Genomic DNA, 14,773 nt, shown 5'->3' with positions numbered 1-14,773 from the left:
CGTTCTGACACGCCCAAAGGGTGAGGTGGGAATGCCTTTTAGATACCCGCATGTGAGCCCCCTCTACACTGTGAGCAAACCAGGGGGTTAGGACAAACCGGTGGGTGTAGTATGTAGGGTCTACACCAGCGGCGTCCAATAGGAATTCAACGATCGCCACACTTGTGGTTCTCATCTTTTCATATTCACTGCATCCCCCCCTGGTATAAATAAATGCCCTGCCCCCCCCAAGGCAGGTACCCCCAGCCTCCCCCAGCTTAATTCAATGCCAGCGACTGAACAGAGCTACTGGAGCGGCTGCTGGGGCCACTGCAGGAGCCACCACTGCCGTGGCCACCATGAGCCTCTCCCACCGAGCAGTGGGGCACGTGCATGGAGCAGGCGGCCAGCACCCCCCCATGTGCAGCTCTCAGGAGGAGCCCCATTTAAAGGGTCCAAGAGGCGCATTCGCCACAACGCTGTGTCCTCGTCGCCCCATGTGGTGAGTGGCAAATGTATTAGACAGCCGTGGTCTCTACTATATTAATCCCAGAGTGCACTTGTTGTTATGGCCCTCAGTGTTCTTGCACTCTCAACTTTAGCAACTCAGCCTGGCCCGAAAGGAGACCAAGTCATGGAAAATGTTAAGAAACACATTGCCAGGCACAGGTAGTGGCTTTGCACGTGTGTTGGCCGCAGACGCTGGAGATGAGCATTGGAGGAGGCATAGCAATTAATGGGATGGGTCTGTGAGTTTCTTCCTCTTTTCGCTGTGAGTGCACAGTGGTTAGTTTTCTAAGGTGGGAGTTTGGTGCCAAACTCTGGATTCAGTCCATCTGCTTTGGGGGAGAAGCCACTCCAGGAAGATGCCTCCCAAGACCTGGAGAAATGGCTGGCCTAGCCAAGCCAAGGGTACAATAAGTTTGAGGGCCGACAAATACTTCCTCACACCTTGGAAAGTGGCAGCCACAGGCTCTGGATCCAGTTCCCACCAGGAAAACAACCCGTGACCAGAAGGGGAAAATGTTCTTCTAATTTCCTCTTGTGATGATGATGATAGCTTGGTGTCCTAGCCTTGAATCAACATCCTGGTGCTAATGTTCCCCGCACTCAGCTTGGGATACGTGAGCCAACAAGGCAGTCGTTTATTTCTCTGAGTGTCCATTTGTTCTGTAATTAACACATGGCAAACCCACCCTCGTTTCAAAGAGGTTTAATTAAAACCCTTCATTCTGGCCAGGTTGCAGGGAGTGCTGGAGGAGGTCTGGAGTGGGAGAAGGAGGTCCTGGTCACATGTCCACCCAGGTGACTGACCGCAGGGGTTTTCCTGAGGCAAGCCTATTTGCATCTCAATGCAAATGAGCACAGGGAAGAGAATGTTGCTTGATTTTGCTGGGTCTTTTTTTTTTTTTCTTTAGAAACTGAATCAAAAACTTGAATTAATCCAGCTCCCTCCCCCTCCCGCTCCCTCTGCTGCAGCCAAACGGAAGATTATGAACTGATGGGGAGCTTGCATCATGCCAGCCAGAATTTGGAACAGCTCCATAGGTTGGTTGTGTCCTAATGAGAAGCCATGAATAGAAAGCTCAAGATCAAACACGCATCTGAAATACTCTGTCCCTGCCCTAACAAGCTGAATGACTGGACACTTTGATTTGTTTTTCAGGTTTATACTAATGTGCTGATTGTTACGTCTTCCCAACCAGCTAGATGTGATAGACATGAGCCACCTCTCCCATCTTCCCCACTGGCCACAGGTAACCTGCAGGAAGATTTCTCATGCTTGCACGCTACAATTTGTGATTTATTTTCACTGCCTTTAATGTAGCGGCAACTATACATGGACAGCACAGAAGTGATGATGTGGTTTAATTCATAGGTAGGAACATGATATGGCTACACACATAGAAACACCCCGTTTGCCAGCTAAAATTAAATCATATATACGCAGCATGTGGAATACATCATCTACGTCCAATATAACCAAGCTTCTATGAATTAGACTGTGTAGGACAGGAATGGGATGAACACAGTTTGCCAGGGTTAGCTCCTGGTGGACCACCAGCACTGTATTTACCTGTGCCTCCACAGGTAGAGGTACTTGCAGCTCCCATTGGCTGCTGTGGATCACCATTCCCAGCCAATGGGAGCTGTGGAAAGTGGCACAGCCCAGGACACTGATTCCCGCAGCTCCCATTGGCCGGGAGATGATCTGCAGCCAATGGGAACTGCAAGTGCCCATACCTGAGGAGGCCCAGGTGAATACAGTGCCTGGGGCTGACCCGGTGAAGCAGTTATTGCCGAATGCCATTAACCCCACACACTCGAGCAGGTTTGATACTCCAGCCAGCACAGGTGAATGTGTAACCCATGGGATTTGTGCATGGCAGCTAATAGGAATTGCTGCCCCTCAACAGCTCCATAGCCCATCCAATCCAGCCGCCTACCTGAGACCTTGGACAGGCAGGTGGCTTCAGGTGAAGGTCTAACTTCTCCACGCACAACAGCACACTTAACTGAGCAAATCCATCTCCTGCGGGGGGGGTGGGGGGAGACACATTTTCTCCAACATCAGCTGGTGACCATTTTATACCTCAATACATGAGGTAGCCCTCGTGGATTTATGCAGTAAAACTACTGATGCTATTCCTAGCGATTCGTGTATCTACTCCTTTTTGAAAGACCTCTAGATAAACATAAAGGTCACTAAATAAATTCAGGGAAACATGAAATATCAATGGATCACACTAGCTTTCCTTGATATCCAACCACTAGGGGGGGTATTGATATCATCTCAAACTGGAGCCGGTGATGAATTTCTGAATTGTCTGATTCATCCTGTATTGGCCAAGTAGAATGGGGGAGATGAACGGTAATCAGCGCCCACGCTGGTCACTCAGGGTGAAATGTTCAAAGACGCCTCTGTGATTTAGGAGCTCAAGTGCCACTAAAAGTAGATGGGGCTTAGGCTCCTCAGTGCCAACGATGCTTTTTAAAATGGAACTAGTTTCCTAGGTGATTTGGGCATTTTTAAAAATTTTACTCTTTATTTTTTTTTAAAAAAAAAAGACTGTAACCAGCGAGCTGCAGCAGGGAGGGTAAAATTCCCTTCTCAGCCATGCACGTTGGATTTCAACACCTGTATTTTGCAGCACTGAATTTAAACCGATAGCCTGCAGGGGGCGCTGCATAGCACCCTTAAGAGACACTGGGTGGCTCTGAGAGGGGAATTTTTATTGGGATTCTGGTCAAAACAAACTTCCTATTTCATGCTCATTCTGGGCCTGCCCTTTCTAAACCTCTTTCTCCTTTGCAGTTCACCAGGGGTCTTCTCTCACAGGGGACAGTCCTGCCCCATCATAGTCAATGGGAGTTTGAACCCTTCTGAAATGATGACCCTATAGTCAGCGAGCTCTTAGAAGTTAGGTGATGAACTTGCTGGATGGTCCAATGGGGACCTGACTGAGCCTGTTAGCCCTGAAAAGCAAGGCCAGTTCTTCCTAGTGTTTGTACAGCGCCTGTCACAACAGAGCTCTGACTACAGCTTTGCGGCTCATGGCCATGCGAGAAGCAACCTTAAGAGACAGAGGTTATCATCCCCTTAAGACAAACCTGCTCTAAACCATCACCCGAAAGACATAGTGACCTCCTGTTACCTACTTTTGGAGGTTCACCATTTCACAGCTAAAATATTTCCCCACAAGGTTTCATTTCTGAGCAGCCTCTGCTCTCTCAGATTCTGGCTGGAATGAGGAATGGCTGAACACCAGGTGACACCTCGTTGTTACGGTATTTTCAGCCAGTCCAAAGTAGGCGAATGCTGGGAAGGATACCCCTGTTTCCAAAACCTCCAGCCTAGGTTGGGATCCAAGTGGTTCAGGTATATGGAAACAAGGGAACTTGGCAGCCCTGTAGTTGGGTCAGCCTCCAGGAGATTAAAGCATGAGATGAGTCTAAACATATTTAAAAAAAAAAAACCTCAACGAATGTTGGAGTGCCTTCTCTTTGCCTTTTGGTTTTGGAACCTTTCGAGTGCACAAAGGGCATGGTTTTAATTTTTTCTCTGGAACCACGAGGGCCAGAAATGTTGTTTTATTTTATTTTATTTTTAAAGAGCTGTGATCCTCCAAAAATCACAGAACTCCAGGTGTTGGGGCTTTATGAAAAACAAGACATATTGCAAGGCACTCAGTGAAATCATAGACTTGGGTGACACCCTCTTTGGAGCCTCTGAACTGTTGCATGCTTATGAGAGGGGGCCCAAGTAGATCTTTCAATCATTTCTCTCTTCCCCTTGTTGCTATGTGAAGAAGGAAGGAGGAAGGGATAATTCTTGCCAACAGAGGACTGTTAAATAACAATCCTGCCTGAAAAAGCAAGGCACCGTTTCCCTTAACCATGTCAGTGCTGGTAAAAGCCACCAGCTCAGCAGCATGTTGAAGCTTCAGACTTTTAACTCTGATGACTGGGAAAATGTATGAGCAATAGACCCAGACAGACTTCCCTCTCTCGAAGGAATGTACTGAGGATTAATGGGATAGATCCTCAACCGGTGACATGAATCAGCGTAGCACCACTGACAGCAATACAGCTGCTAGTGCCGGCGGGAAATGGCTTTTGAATGAAGTGTGTGTTTTCCCGGCCGATAGCTTGTTTCACGAAAAATTTTCATTGTTTTGACAAAAGCTGAAAACTTAGAGAATCTTTCGTGTGTTTTCCTCCCTGATTCCCTTTCTCTCTCTTTTCAGCACAAGCACTTTTGATTTCCCGTGTTTTGTTCCAAACCCAACTTTTTTTGTTGGCAGGAAATCAAAGAGAATTTTTTCCCAAAGCTTCCAATTGGGGTGCGGGGGTGCGAGAGCTTCCCACTCTGTCCCTTAATTACACTTGTTCCTATCAGCTGAGAATCTGGCCCTGTGTCCGTAGAGCTCGTTGAAGGAGGTCAGCGGTAGCTATGAAAGTACGATTGTTCTAATTCCAGCCGCCACCCGAACTACACAATAGCCACATTCAGCAGCACAAAAATCAGCAGGTCCCTTGTTCCCCATAAAGAATCCAGCCTCCCCCCTGAAAAAAATCCTGTTATCTCAGTATCCCAAATTAGGATCACGGGATCTGAGCAGCTGACACCGTCCCAGAACCCAGGAGGAGGAGAACTGGAATCCCAGGGCACAAAACAAGTGCTGTACGTGTTCCACCCCCGCAAAACAAATCCCTCCTCATCCCACCTCCCTCCTCAACGGGTTTCAAGTTTGCCCAGTAACAGTTAAACCTCTCTCTCCCCACCACCCAATCAGCTTGCAGCCAGCACCCCTGGGCCTCTGTCCCCCAAGCTGTACAATACAAGCCGCTCTTGCAGAGCCTGGTGATCGAGTTGCAGGGAACAACATGTTTTCCTCCAGTTTTGCTTGTTTTCTTTGGCGGGGGCAGTGTGATTTGGGAAGCAGCCCACATACCCCCTGCTCCCCTCCGCTCGCTTCGCTCTGCCATTCTTTGGAGTCTTATGCAGCAATGTTCCCATCTCCTTTTGAAATCGAGCCGGGACCGCTGCCAGATCCGTGTTCCCTGTTTATGAATTGACTCAGCAAGACCCAGGCCAGCAGCAGCCCTGAGAGCAGAGATTGAAAGAGGAAGCCAGGGATTGGCTCTGACCGGTTCTGGCCAGATCTTTAAGACTTTCCTGCCCGCTGTTGTTTTTCCCCTGACTTTGCTGAGCTGTGTTCTTCCATCCCCAGCCTGGCACTGGCTGTAGGGGGCTGCACCTACAGTAAACATCCCAGGGCATACACACATGCAGGGCCCAGCCTTGGCTGCTGGAAATCAACAGTCCTTACCAAAGCTGGCTGGCCTGGAAGTGCAGGACCTCAAGAGGCCATCAAATCCAGACCGCCGAACCCAAGGCATGGCTGCTGTAACACCAACAGGCAGAATCAAACCGGGCACCTCCAGAGCGTAGTGCATAAACCACTACACAGCTGGAGCTAAAAGCCAAGGGTCTCTCAGCTAAGGCTGTAGAGGAGACTCAGTCTTTCTCTCTGTGTAAGGGGTCTAAGTGCCCCTACAGGGGACCATGCGCCACACCCAGTAGGTGTGTGGGTTACATGGGGGGGACAGGGTACTTTGGGGGGCATGACATTGCATGGGGGGGCCACAGCATGCTCGGCAGCTGGGGGTCAGTCTCATCCATCATTTTATTAAATATTGTTTTTGTGTGTGTGTATTCACATTTCTATACCAATTCATAACATTTTACATGCTAGGTGCTTATTTTCTTACACTCGCCAAAAGGGTTTTGGGTTTTCTTGCATGTGAACATAATGGAAATTTCCCTCAGTTTGGATAACATTAGGCAGCTTCCAGGGTGTGCAGGACAACACTGCTAATTTCAGGGAGGAAAAGTGGGTGCCGATGCAAAATTTTTGCTCACCCCTGTAAGAGAGAGCTCTCTCCTGATAGGTGTTTGTAATTTAAATCCTCCAGTGTGGGAGATTCTGCAACCTCCCTGGGCAATTTATTCCAGTGTTTAACCACCCTGCAAGTTAAGCCCATCATTTCTTATCCCAGCCTCAGAGGTTACGGAGACCAATTTTTCACCTGCCTCCTTGTACCACCCTTTTCTGAAGTTGAAAACTCTTATCATGCCTGTAGAGTCAGGGTCTGCTGGCAAGATGGAGTTCTGCCTCACCTCCTTCCAAAGCCCATGGCAGAGGAATGACATTCTGAGGGCAAGATAGATATCAAGGCTTTGGTTTTCTTTCCCAGTAAACCAGACTAAGAATTAAGGGCCGGATCTTGAAGTGGCATAAACTGGCAAAGCTCCACTGCCTTCAAAGGAATCCTGCTGCCTTTCACTGGCACATAATCTGCCCTCTCAGACATTAAGATGCCGCCCTGGGTTCATGTGGAGGGTGAATAATAGCCATGTGCTATGACACAGGCTTTTGCAGGACTGTGAACCTGTACGCCCTGTGCCTCCAGCCCTGAGCTGTGCCCACCCTCGCTCTATCAGGAACCAAGAGCTGAATACTTAGGTGCTGGGGCTGCCCCGGACTGGAAATTTCCACTGAAATCATGGGCTCATATTTGCTGAGATGAGGAATGAACTGGGACCGGGTGAGCCCATGTGGAACATTGCTGGGCTGTGATCTTTTCTTCTTCTTCTTTACTTTGGCAAGCATAGCAGGGAAGAAAGAAATTCTTGGACACCAGAGAGCAGATTTCGTCTCCTATTTCAAGCCTCGCCAGCGGGTATGTGATCTGTGGAGGAGTCTTATGCCCCCTCCTGGTTCCCTCTGCGTGTTTGACACAAGCTGTGCCCCTTGCAGTTCTGATGGGTTATTACTGGCCAGCGTCCAGCAGCTCCCCTTACCAATGTTCGCAGGAAGTCTTGGCTAACTCCACTGAGGCTGCCACGCATTGGGAAAGTCACCGGATGTCCTGGTTTCTATGGGTCTCTCCCAGGCAACAGTTAAGTCCCAAAAAAACTGTGGATGCTGTAGTTCATCCACATGACGTAACAGTGTTGGGCCAAGGCCTGGGAATACCAACATCACGGCAAGTCCAGGAGAGGGCTGGATTTCGGCACAGCAGAACCCTCAGGGCCCTCCTGAAGCTGTTCTAGATCTCGACTCAGGTGGTGGGCTGAGGAGAGGACAGCGCAGGTAGGTCCATTCCTGAGAGGTGCCCCATGAGTTTTGCGCTTGCTGGATGAGGCCAGCCCCACTGAGGCAGTAACTCTTGCGCCCACAGAGTGCGGGGTGCACAGAGAGGTGATGGGGAGACGACGGTCTCGTCAGATGGCTGATGTCGGGAAGCGCAGGCACCCTCCGCTGTCTCCTCTGACTGCAGGTGGACGGCTAGGGAAGGGACGGGCTTGCGTCTGCTAGCTGGCTAGCCTCTTGCTGAGTGAGTGCGAGACAACCGCTACATCCTTTTGCTGCCTGCACTGTTGTGCCCGAGCAGCACTCTCTCTCCTCCAGCTGTTCTTTGAAGCCGGTATCCAGATTTTCCAGTCAGTGAACGAGGGTAGTTCCTGCGGCGGCCCTAGAGGAACCTGCTGCTTTTTCTCCTGCTGCAGCTCATCACTCTGCTCCCATCCCAGCACTGCCTGTCCAGAGGAGCCCTGCTACAGGCTGAAGTATCACACGGGGGGGCCATGGCTGGGAGAGCCCCTCCATGGTGAGTTAAGAGCTGTGCATGTTTCATGCGAGTGACACACCAACAGACCGGGCACCAGTCAGCCCAGCCTGGCTCTGGTCACTCTGGTCTTCCCCTGGCTCTGGAACCGTTCTGGATTCAGCTGTTTTGGACTCTAACAAACCGCTCCTGGTATTGCAGTGCTGGGCTCTGCAAAGGCTGGTCTGTGTCTGTGCCCAAGGCTTTAGCGCCACCCCAGGTGAGACCATTCGAGGAGGGCCCCATTGCTGGTTGTCCATCAGACCCCATGCCCCTGTTGTGATGGGGCTTGGTGGAAGTTCAGATGGCTGAGTAGATGTCCACGCTGAGCCCAAACCTGCAGCAATAGAAGTCAACAGGAGTTTGCTCCTGCCTTGGACGGGAGCAGGATCATGGGGCACAAGGTGTTAACCAGCTGCGGGCTCGTCAAGGCAAACGTGAGCTCCCCTGCTGGTGAGGCAGCCTTACAGGTGTGCACCCTGTGGGATCTGTCCCCAGGCAGCATGCTGATTCCCATTTCCCCCAGGCCCAGGCCTCGAGACACACCCTCCACCCCCCCGGCCATCTGGCAAAGCCGGCTAGTGTTAAATTAACTGTTCGTGCTGTGTGAGACAATGAAACGGCCCGGAGGGACGACTTAAGTCAATACATTCAGGGTCTGCATTCTTGGTACTTCCCTGCCGCGTGTAACTCACACGTGGGAGCATGCTTTGTGCCTTTAGGAAAGAACGGCTCTCTGCAGGCCCACGGTGTGAAAGCTCGTAACCAGAGAAGGGGTTTACATGCGTCCTGTTCTGGCCTAACTCCTGAATCAATGCAGCTAACACCCAGCCGTACGCCTCTCGTCAGGACGGAGGGCCTGGCCTGCCTTTCCCAGACACAGGGTTCTGAAAGCTGCATTTTGTGACAGAGTGAATACACCTTTGCTGGGTCTCATTTTTTGATACTTCTGGGATGTTTTGTCCTGGGTCCTGCCACTCCTGGATCTTTCCCTGACATCCCACCCTACTGGTTCATTTCCCCACATCCCTCTAAGCTCCTCCCATTGCCTGCAGCCCGTCCTTCCTTGGAGGAAACATGGGCTCCCCCAGTCTTCTCCAGACCCACATCACTTTCTTTGGAACCCGAGAGGCACTCCCTCAATCCAGATCCAGGAGAGAACATGAGAGAGGGACTGGGAATTCGATTGGCGTTTCCTGTAGAGACCCTGAGACCACCAACAGACCTGACCCTGCAGTTTTACCACTCAAATGTCTGTCCTGGTCCTTCTGCTGCCTCTCTAGCCTGTTTATGCTGGGCTGGTTAATATTGTGCAAATAAGTATAACTGAGGTGCGTTAATGAGCGCAAATGCAATAGTGAGGGCGTGTCTTCATGATGTGGAAGATCGACCTGGTCAGAGTTGATGCTCCCGGGTTCCATTTTGTGCCGGCTGAACTCTGGGGAGAGATTCAACCTGTGTTGGGACAGTGTGATTTTAAGGGGACGAAAGCTCGCCCTGGGGCACCTATTGCCCACCGAAAGGGGAGAGCTCGGAGCTCAGCCCCAGCAGTGTTTAGAGTCGGGTGCCCTGCCTTCAAGGGTTAAATGCAACGTTGCCAATAGCAACAGTGCCACTTAACTGACCCAGGAACCTAGTTCCAAGTACCATCTCCATGGAAGCCCGACCCCTATGGCGGGGAGCCCGACCCCTTAGCACGCAGGCCGTAGCGCCAAGAGCTCTACCCATAGCAACGCTACCCCCTAACTCCAGGTGCCTTAACTCTAGGAAATCTAACCTTGGGGCAGGGAGCCCTACCCCTAGGAATCTTAATTTCCTTCTGAACCATGTATCGTCCATGTGGTGTACATCAGCCACGTTACTCAGCCTAGATCCGCTCTTCAGGGATCTAAATGTTACCCTGTACATTTCAGGTGCATTCTGACGCCGTTTAAAAACCACATAGTTGAATTTACCATCATTTGAAGCATCACTAATGGGCATTTTATTGAATGTGTCCAGGCCTCTCCCAGTCAGATAACCCAGAAGACCCTCCTCTGGGATTAACAGACACATGCTGAGGGGCAAAAGGCCTAAAAGAACCAAACAGACCCTCCCGTAGGATTACCAGACCCAGCCCTGGCATCTTAAAGCAGGAGTCAAGAGTTGGGACCCAGTCCCTGAGACAGGTCTAGGGACCATGCACCTTGGAGCTCCATACTGGGAATGCAGACCTGGGCTATCACCCTGAGTTACCCTTGGAGAAGAGCCACTGGCTGTTCTGAGCCCCCTTGTGAGATCACACACCTGGGCTGGTTCCCAGGGTCGTCTCCATTAGGAGCGTACACAAGAAATAGCTTTTTATGAATGTGGGTGACTGGGCTTAAGCCCTTGTATGCCAGGTGGAGCGTAGGACAACTACAAGTGTCGGCCACTTCACTGTGTCTTGGGACAAAATTTCTCACTGATCCCAGGAGTACCCCAGTTGTTGTCCTTCAGTCTCAGTAAATCTTCTCCACCCTGCCTGAGGTCTCTCTCTTCTGTGTTTTCCTTGCAGGTTCTACTGGAGAGCTTGACGGACTGTGCCAGATGATGGTTTTCTGAGAGCGTGGCCGTCTCCACTTTCTTCTCTTGATTTGAACGTCAAGTGTGTCTTGTCCTGTTCTGTTCCAAAACTCCTTGTTTGTGACCAAGTCTTTCCACTTGATACAAAGGATGTACCTCAGGCATCTGTTTATGAATATCTGTCGCTTGTGATTTGAAGGCTTTTTAGTATGCCAGGTCTCGCATCCATGCAAAAGCACACTTTTTGCATTTGTGTTGAAGATCTGCAGTTTTGTCTTTGCAGATATTATTTGTCATCTCCATATGGGATGAAGTCTTGAGGGCAGCTGTTGCTTTCCCTATTCTGGCATTGATATCCTTGTTTGTTCCTCCATCTCAGCCCAGAATACTCACCAAGCAGGTGAACTGCTCCACTTCTTCCAGGTCATCCCCTCCCCATATGATGGTGGTGTTGTTGGAGTGGTTGCTCCTCATTGTCTTTCCCATGTTGATGCTCAGTCCAATCATTGAGGCAGTTTTATCTATGACGTCGCATGGAGCTGTCACTAAATCAGTGGATCTAAGCAACGTGATCCCAATAGCTGGTAAGGCACACCTGGAAAATAGCAACTTGCCCTGTAACACACGTGACTGAGTTACAGACAAATCTGAGCTTCGCTGAAGCCATACAAAAATCTTCCAGCAGATTTTGCTCATTTCTCTGGGCAAATAGTAACAGATGCTTTCTTGATTGGCAGCTGAAATCACCGGATAAGAACTAAGCAATAGGCTGCAGCTGGGGCTGGGCAGGTCTGGGCAAATGCACCCCAGTAATATTTTTGCAGGAAATGAATGCAATGTTATTCACTGCAGATAAAAGCAACAAAACAGCTGTTCCTTCTCCCCAGCATGAAGGATGGAGTTTATAGCCAAAACTTCAGCATGGGAAGATCTTCCACCTCTGCATGTTACACAGTGCTGGAGGAAGCTAGCCAGGGTCAGGCTTGGAGAAACACTGCACTAGGGAGGATGCATCACTGAACCTCTTGTGTTTTCTGGATCAGTCTACAGTGTTCTAGTACTACCTGCAACTGGGTCCCAGTGGGAACAGCCAGGATGACAGGATCTCCAGATTTCTAGTGTCTCTGCTGCTGGTCCTCCTTAGCAGGGCCAGGGTGTGACGAGGGAAATCTTGAGGAGAGAGGATTGTCTTGTGGTTGGACTCAGGAAGACTCTCTCACCATGGACTCTCTAGTCACTCAGTTTTCAGTTCCCTTGTGAAGTGGGGACCATGAAGCCTCTTTTCACCCAGCCTTTCGCTGTCAGCTTAGTCTCTAAGCTTTAGGGCAGAGGGGGTTACCACACTCACTCAGCAAGCTGGAGATACAGGCTGAATCTCTGTAATCTGGAACTTTCTGGTCTGATGACATCTGTAATCCAGTCTGATTTGTGGCCAAGTTTCCCGTTGTCCCATAAAGTTTGTTTCCAGCCACCAGTCCTGGCGCTCAGTGTCCTGTGCTGTTATTTAGCTGTAATTTGCCCCTAAATGTCTTCTAAGAGCCCAGTAAACGGTGACAGTGTTGGTCATGTGCTAGACAACATTGACTTCCCATGGTCCAACAAATTCTCTCATTCAGCCCTGGTCAGGTCCTGAGGGTGCCGGACTAGAGAGGTTCAACATGTACTACTGTAACGCAACTAATACGTAACAGCATATCCTGACTTCTCCAGGCCCTTAAGGAGATCTAAGTTCTCAGTAACAGACTGGTTCAAGTCTCACGGTAGCTGAGCAAATGCTCCCCATAAAGCTCCGGCTTTTTCATTTACCCAAGAGCAAAGTCAATTTGAAATGCATCCCAACTCCCTGGGTTGTTTCCATCTCAGCCTTCTTCCTGCAAAAGAGATGTATTATATCTACTTTTACGTCTGGAAGTCCCTTTCGGAATCAGTTCTTTATGTCTCTATGGGTGCGTCTACACTAGCCGGCTGCTTCGAAGTAGCTGGCACAACATCGAAATAGCACGCATCGCGTCTACACGTGCCATGAGCTATTTCGACGTTGAAATCAATGTTAGGTGGTGAGACATGGAAATCGCTATTCCTATCTGAAGAAGGGAATAGTGCCCTACTTCGAAGTTCAACATTGAAGTAGGGCGTGTGTAGATGATCTGTGTCCCGCTACGTCAAAATAGCGGGGTCCTCCATGGTGGCCATCAGCTGAGGGGTTGAGAGATGCTGTCCAGCCCCTGTGGGGCTCTAGGGTCACCGCGTACAGCAGCCCTTAGCCCAAGGCTTCTGGCTGCTGCTGCAGCTGGGGGTCCATGCTGCATGCACAGGGTCTGCAACCAGTTGTCGGCTCTGTGGATCTCGTGCTGTGCAGGCCGATTGTGTCTGGGAGGGACCCTTTAAGGGAGCGGCTTGGGGCTTTGCTAGCCCCTTATTTCGATGGGGAGCGCTTGTGTGTGTGGACGCTCTGCATTTCCTTCTGGGGCAGCTCCCTTCAACGTTCTCTGTCTCTACTTCGACATTGAACGTCGACGGCGCCAGCCCTGGAGGACGTGTAGACGATACGCGTCGAAGTAGCACATTTCGATGTTCTTATGTCGAAATAAGCTACTCCGACATAGTGTGCTAGTGTAGACGTAGCCTACAGGCAACGTGCCAAGTGCTTTGGAATTATGTCCAGTCAAGGGAAGAAAGCAGGAAGCAGGTGGGCACATGTGTCTCTGGGAGGGAGCGAGCAGCACAGACGAGTAGCTCAGATGTGCCCAGCAGTGAGAGATCCGTCTATCATGGTTTTGGCAAGCAGAACTCTTTCTGTTAATTACAAACTCCCGGCACCAAGATCCCAACTTTTCTCTGATTCCTGACTTCAGGAGAGCCTCTGCCTTGCCCAGACCTCTTGCGAACCTCATGGAACCCTCTAAGGCAACTCCACTTGTCGTCATCATCCCAGAAACATGGTTGCAGACCCTGTGGAAGGGGAAATGGCAGGAGGGGTCTGATCATCTCATGCGTCAGCCAGGGGAAAGCCAAAGAAAGATCTGAATATGGACGTCAGCACAGTCCAATTTGATTGGAAACTGCTGTAAAGAATTATGAAATCAAGTCTAATGTAGACACTCAATTAGGAGCTAAACAGGGTCAGCTTGGTGTATCCATAGAGGGCTTTGTGGGCTGTGCAAGACAATTTGCACAAGGCAGTTATAAAGCAGGAAGTGCTCCAAGAGATCTGCAGCATCCACAGTGCTTTTATCAAATGAATTTCTCATCATCCCCTGGTGCTTTACATAGCCTCTTACAAGTTGGGCGATGGCGCTCCGCTTCCTTTCCTGCTTATGTTTTCTTGGGTTCCTCTAAGCAATGTGCCTCACCTGTTTCTTGTTTCCCTCCCTGGGCATCAGCAAGATAGGGCAGATGGGAAGAAGTGGGATTAGCTGCAGGAATAGTATTTGGAGAGGAATCAGGGGAAGAGGAGCCAAGGCCTATTGTTTTGAGTGGGCCACACAAAAATGGCGGCTGTTCGATTGGGTGGGAGAGGCGCTGGTGGGGTTTAATGTCCCAGCATCATAGTGGTGGATCTATTAAAATACATTCTAAAAGATGTAGAGGCTCCAGAGGACGCACCTCGTCCGAATAGAACAGTTTAAGGGAGGTCAAGTTTTCAGCTTACCCTCGTCAACACCAGTAGTTTCTATTGGTGGTATTGGTTGATCTCTGCCTCACATTTTCCCCTCCCACCTTCAGTTACCCCTTTCTGGTAGACACCACCACCGTGTGACCTATGAACATCGAACAGCAGTGCCGTGGTTTCAGCACCTCACCAGTGTTCCCGCTCACTTTTTCCAGCCATGGGTGGAATAAATTTTGTTATGTGCACCAAGCCATGTGCAGATGTGCACCACCACTAGAAACACATGCTGGCTGCTGTTAGTGGCTGTGGGTGCCCTGCTAATTAGTTGGTCAGCACCTGAATCTCCCCCGGGGGCGGGGCAGCCCAAGGAACTTTCAGGGAACTTTTCAACCCACTTTTGAATATTCATCCCACTGCCTTGTCCAGTCTGCCCAGATTCTGAAGTCCAGTAAATCAGTAAAG

At 50.1% G+C, this 14,773-nt stretch overlaps 1 long non-coding RNA gene across 1 annotated transcript; it reads left to right on the top strand.

Annotated features, from left to right (window-relative positions):
* Positions 1-1,508: 1,508 nt before the first annotated feature.
* LOC142018006 (uncharacterized) lies at positions 1,509-14,443 on the top strand. The gene is made up of 3 exons (XR_012646648.1): positions 1,509-1,527; positions 1,646-1,736; positions 10,691-14,443. It is a non-coding gene; the product is annotated as an uncharacterized LOC142018006 (long non-coding RNA).
* The last annotated feature ends 330 nt before the right edge of the window (positions 14,444-14,773 follow it).

Source organism: Carettochelys insculpta, chromosome 9 (genome assembly GCF_033958435.1).
Source record: "Carettochelys insculpta isolate YL-2023 chromosome 9, ASM3395843v1, whole genome shotgun sequence".
NCBI lineage: Eukaryota > Metazoa > Chordata > Testudines > Carettochelyidae > Carettochelys > Carettochelys insculpta.
Note: the sequence above shows the minus strand (reverse complement) of the source record. Positions and strands in the feature narration are given on the sequence as shown.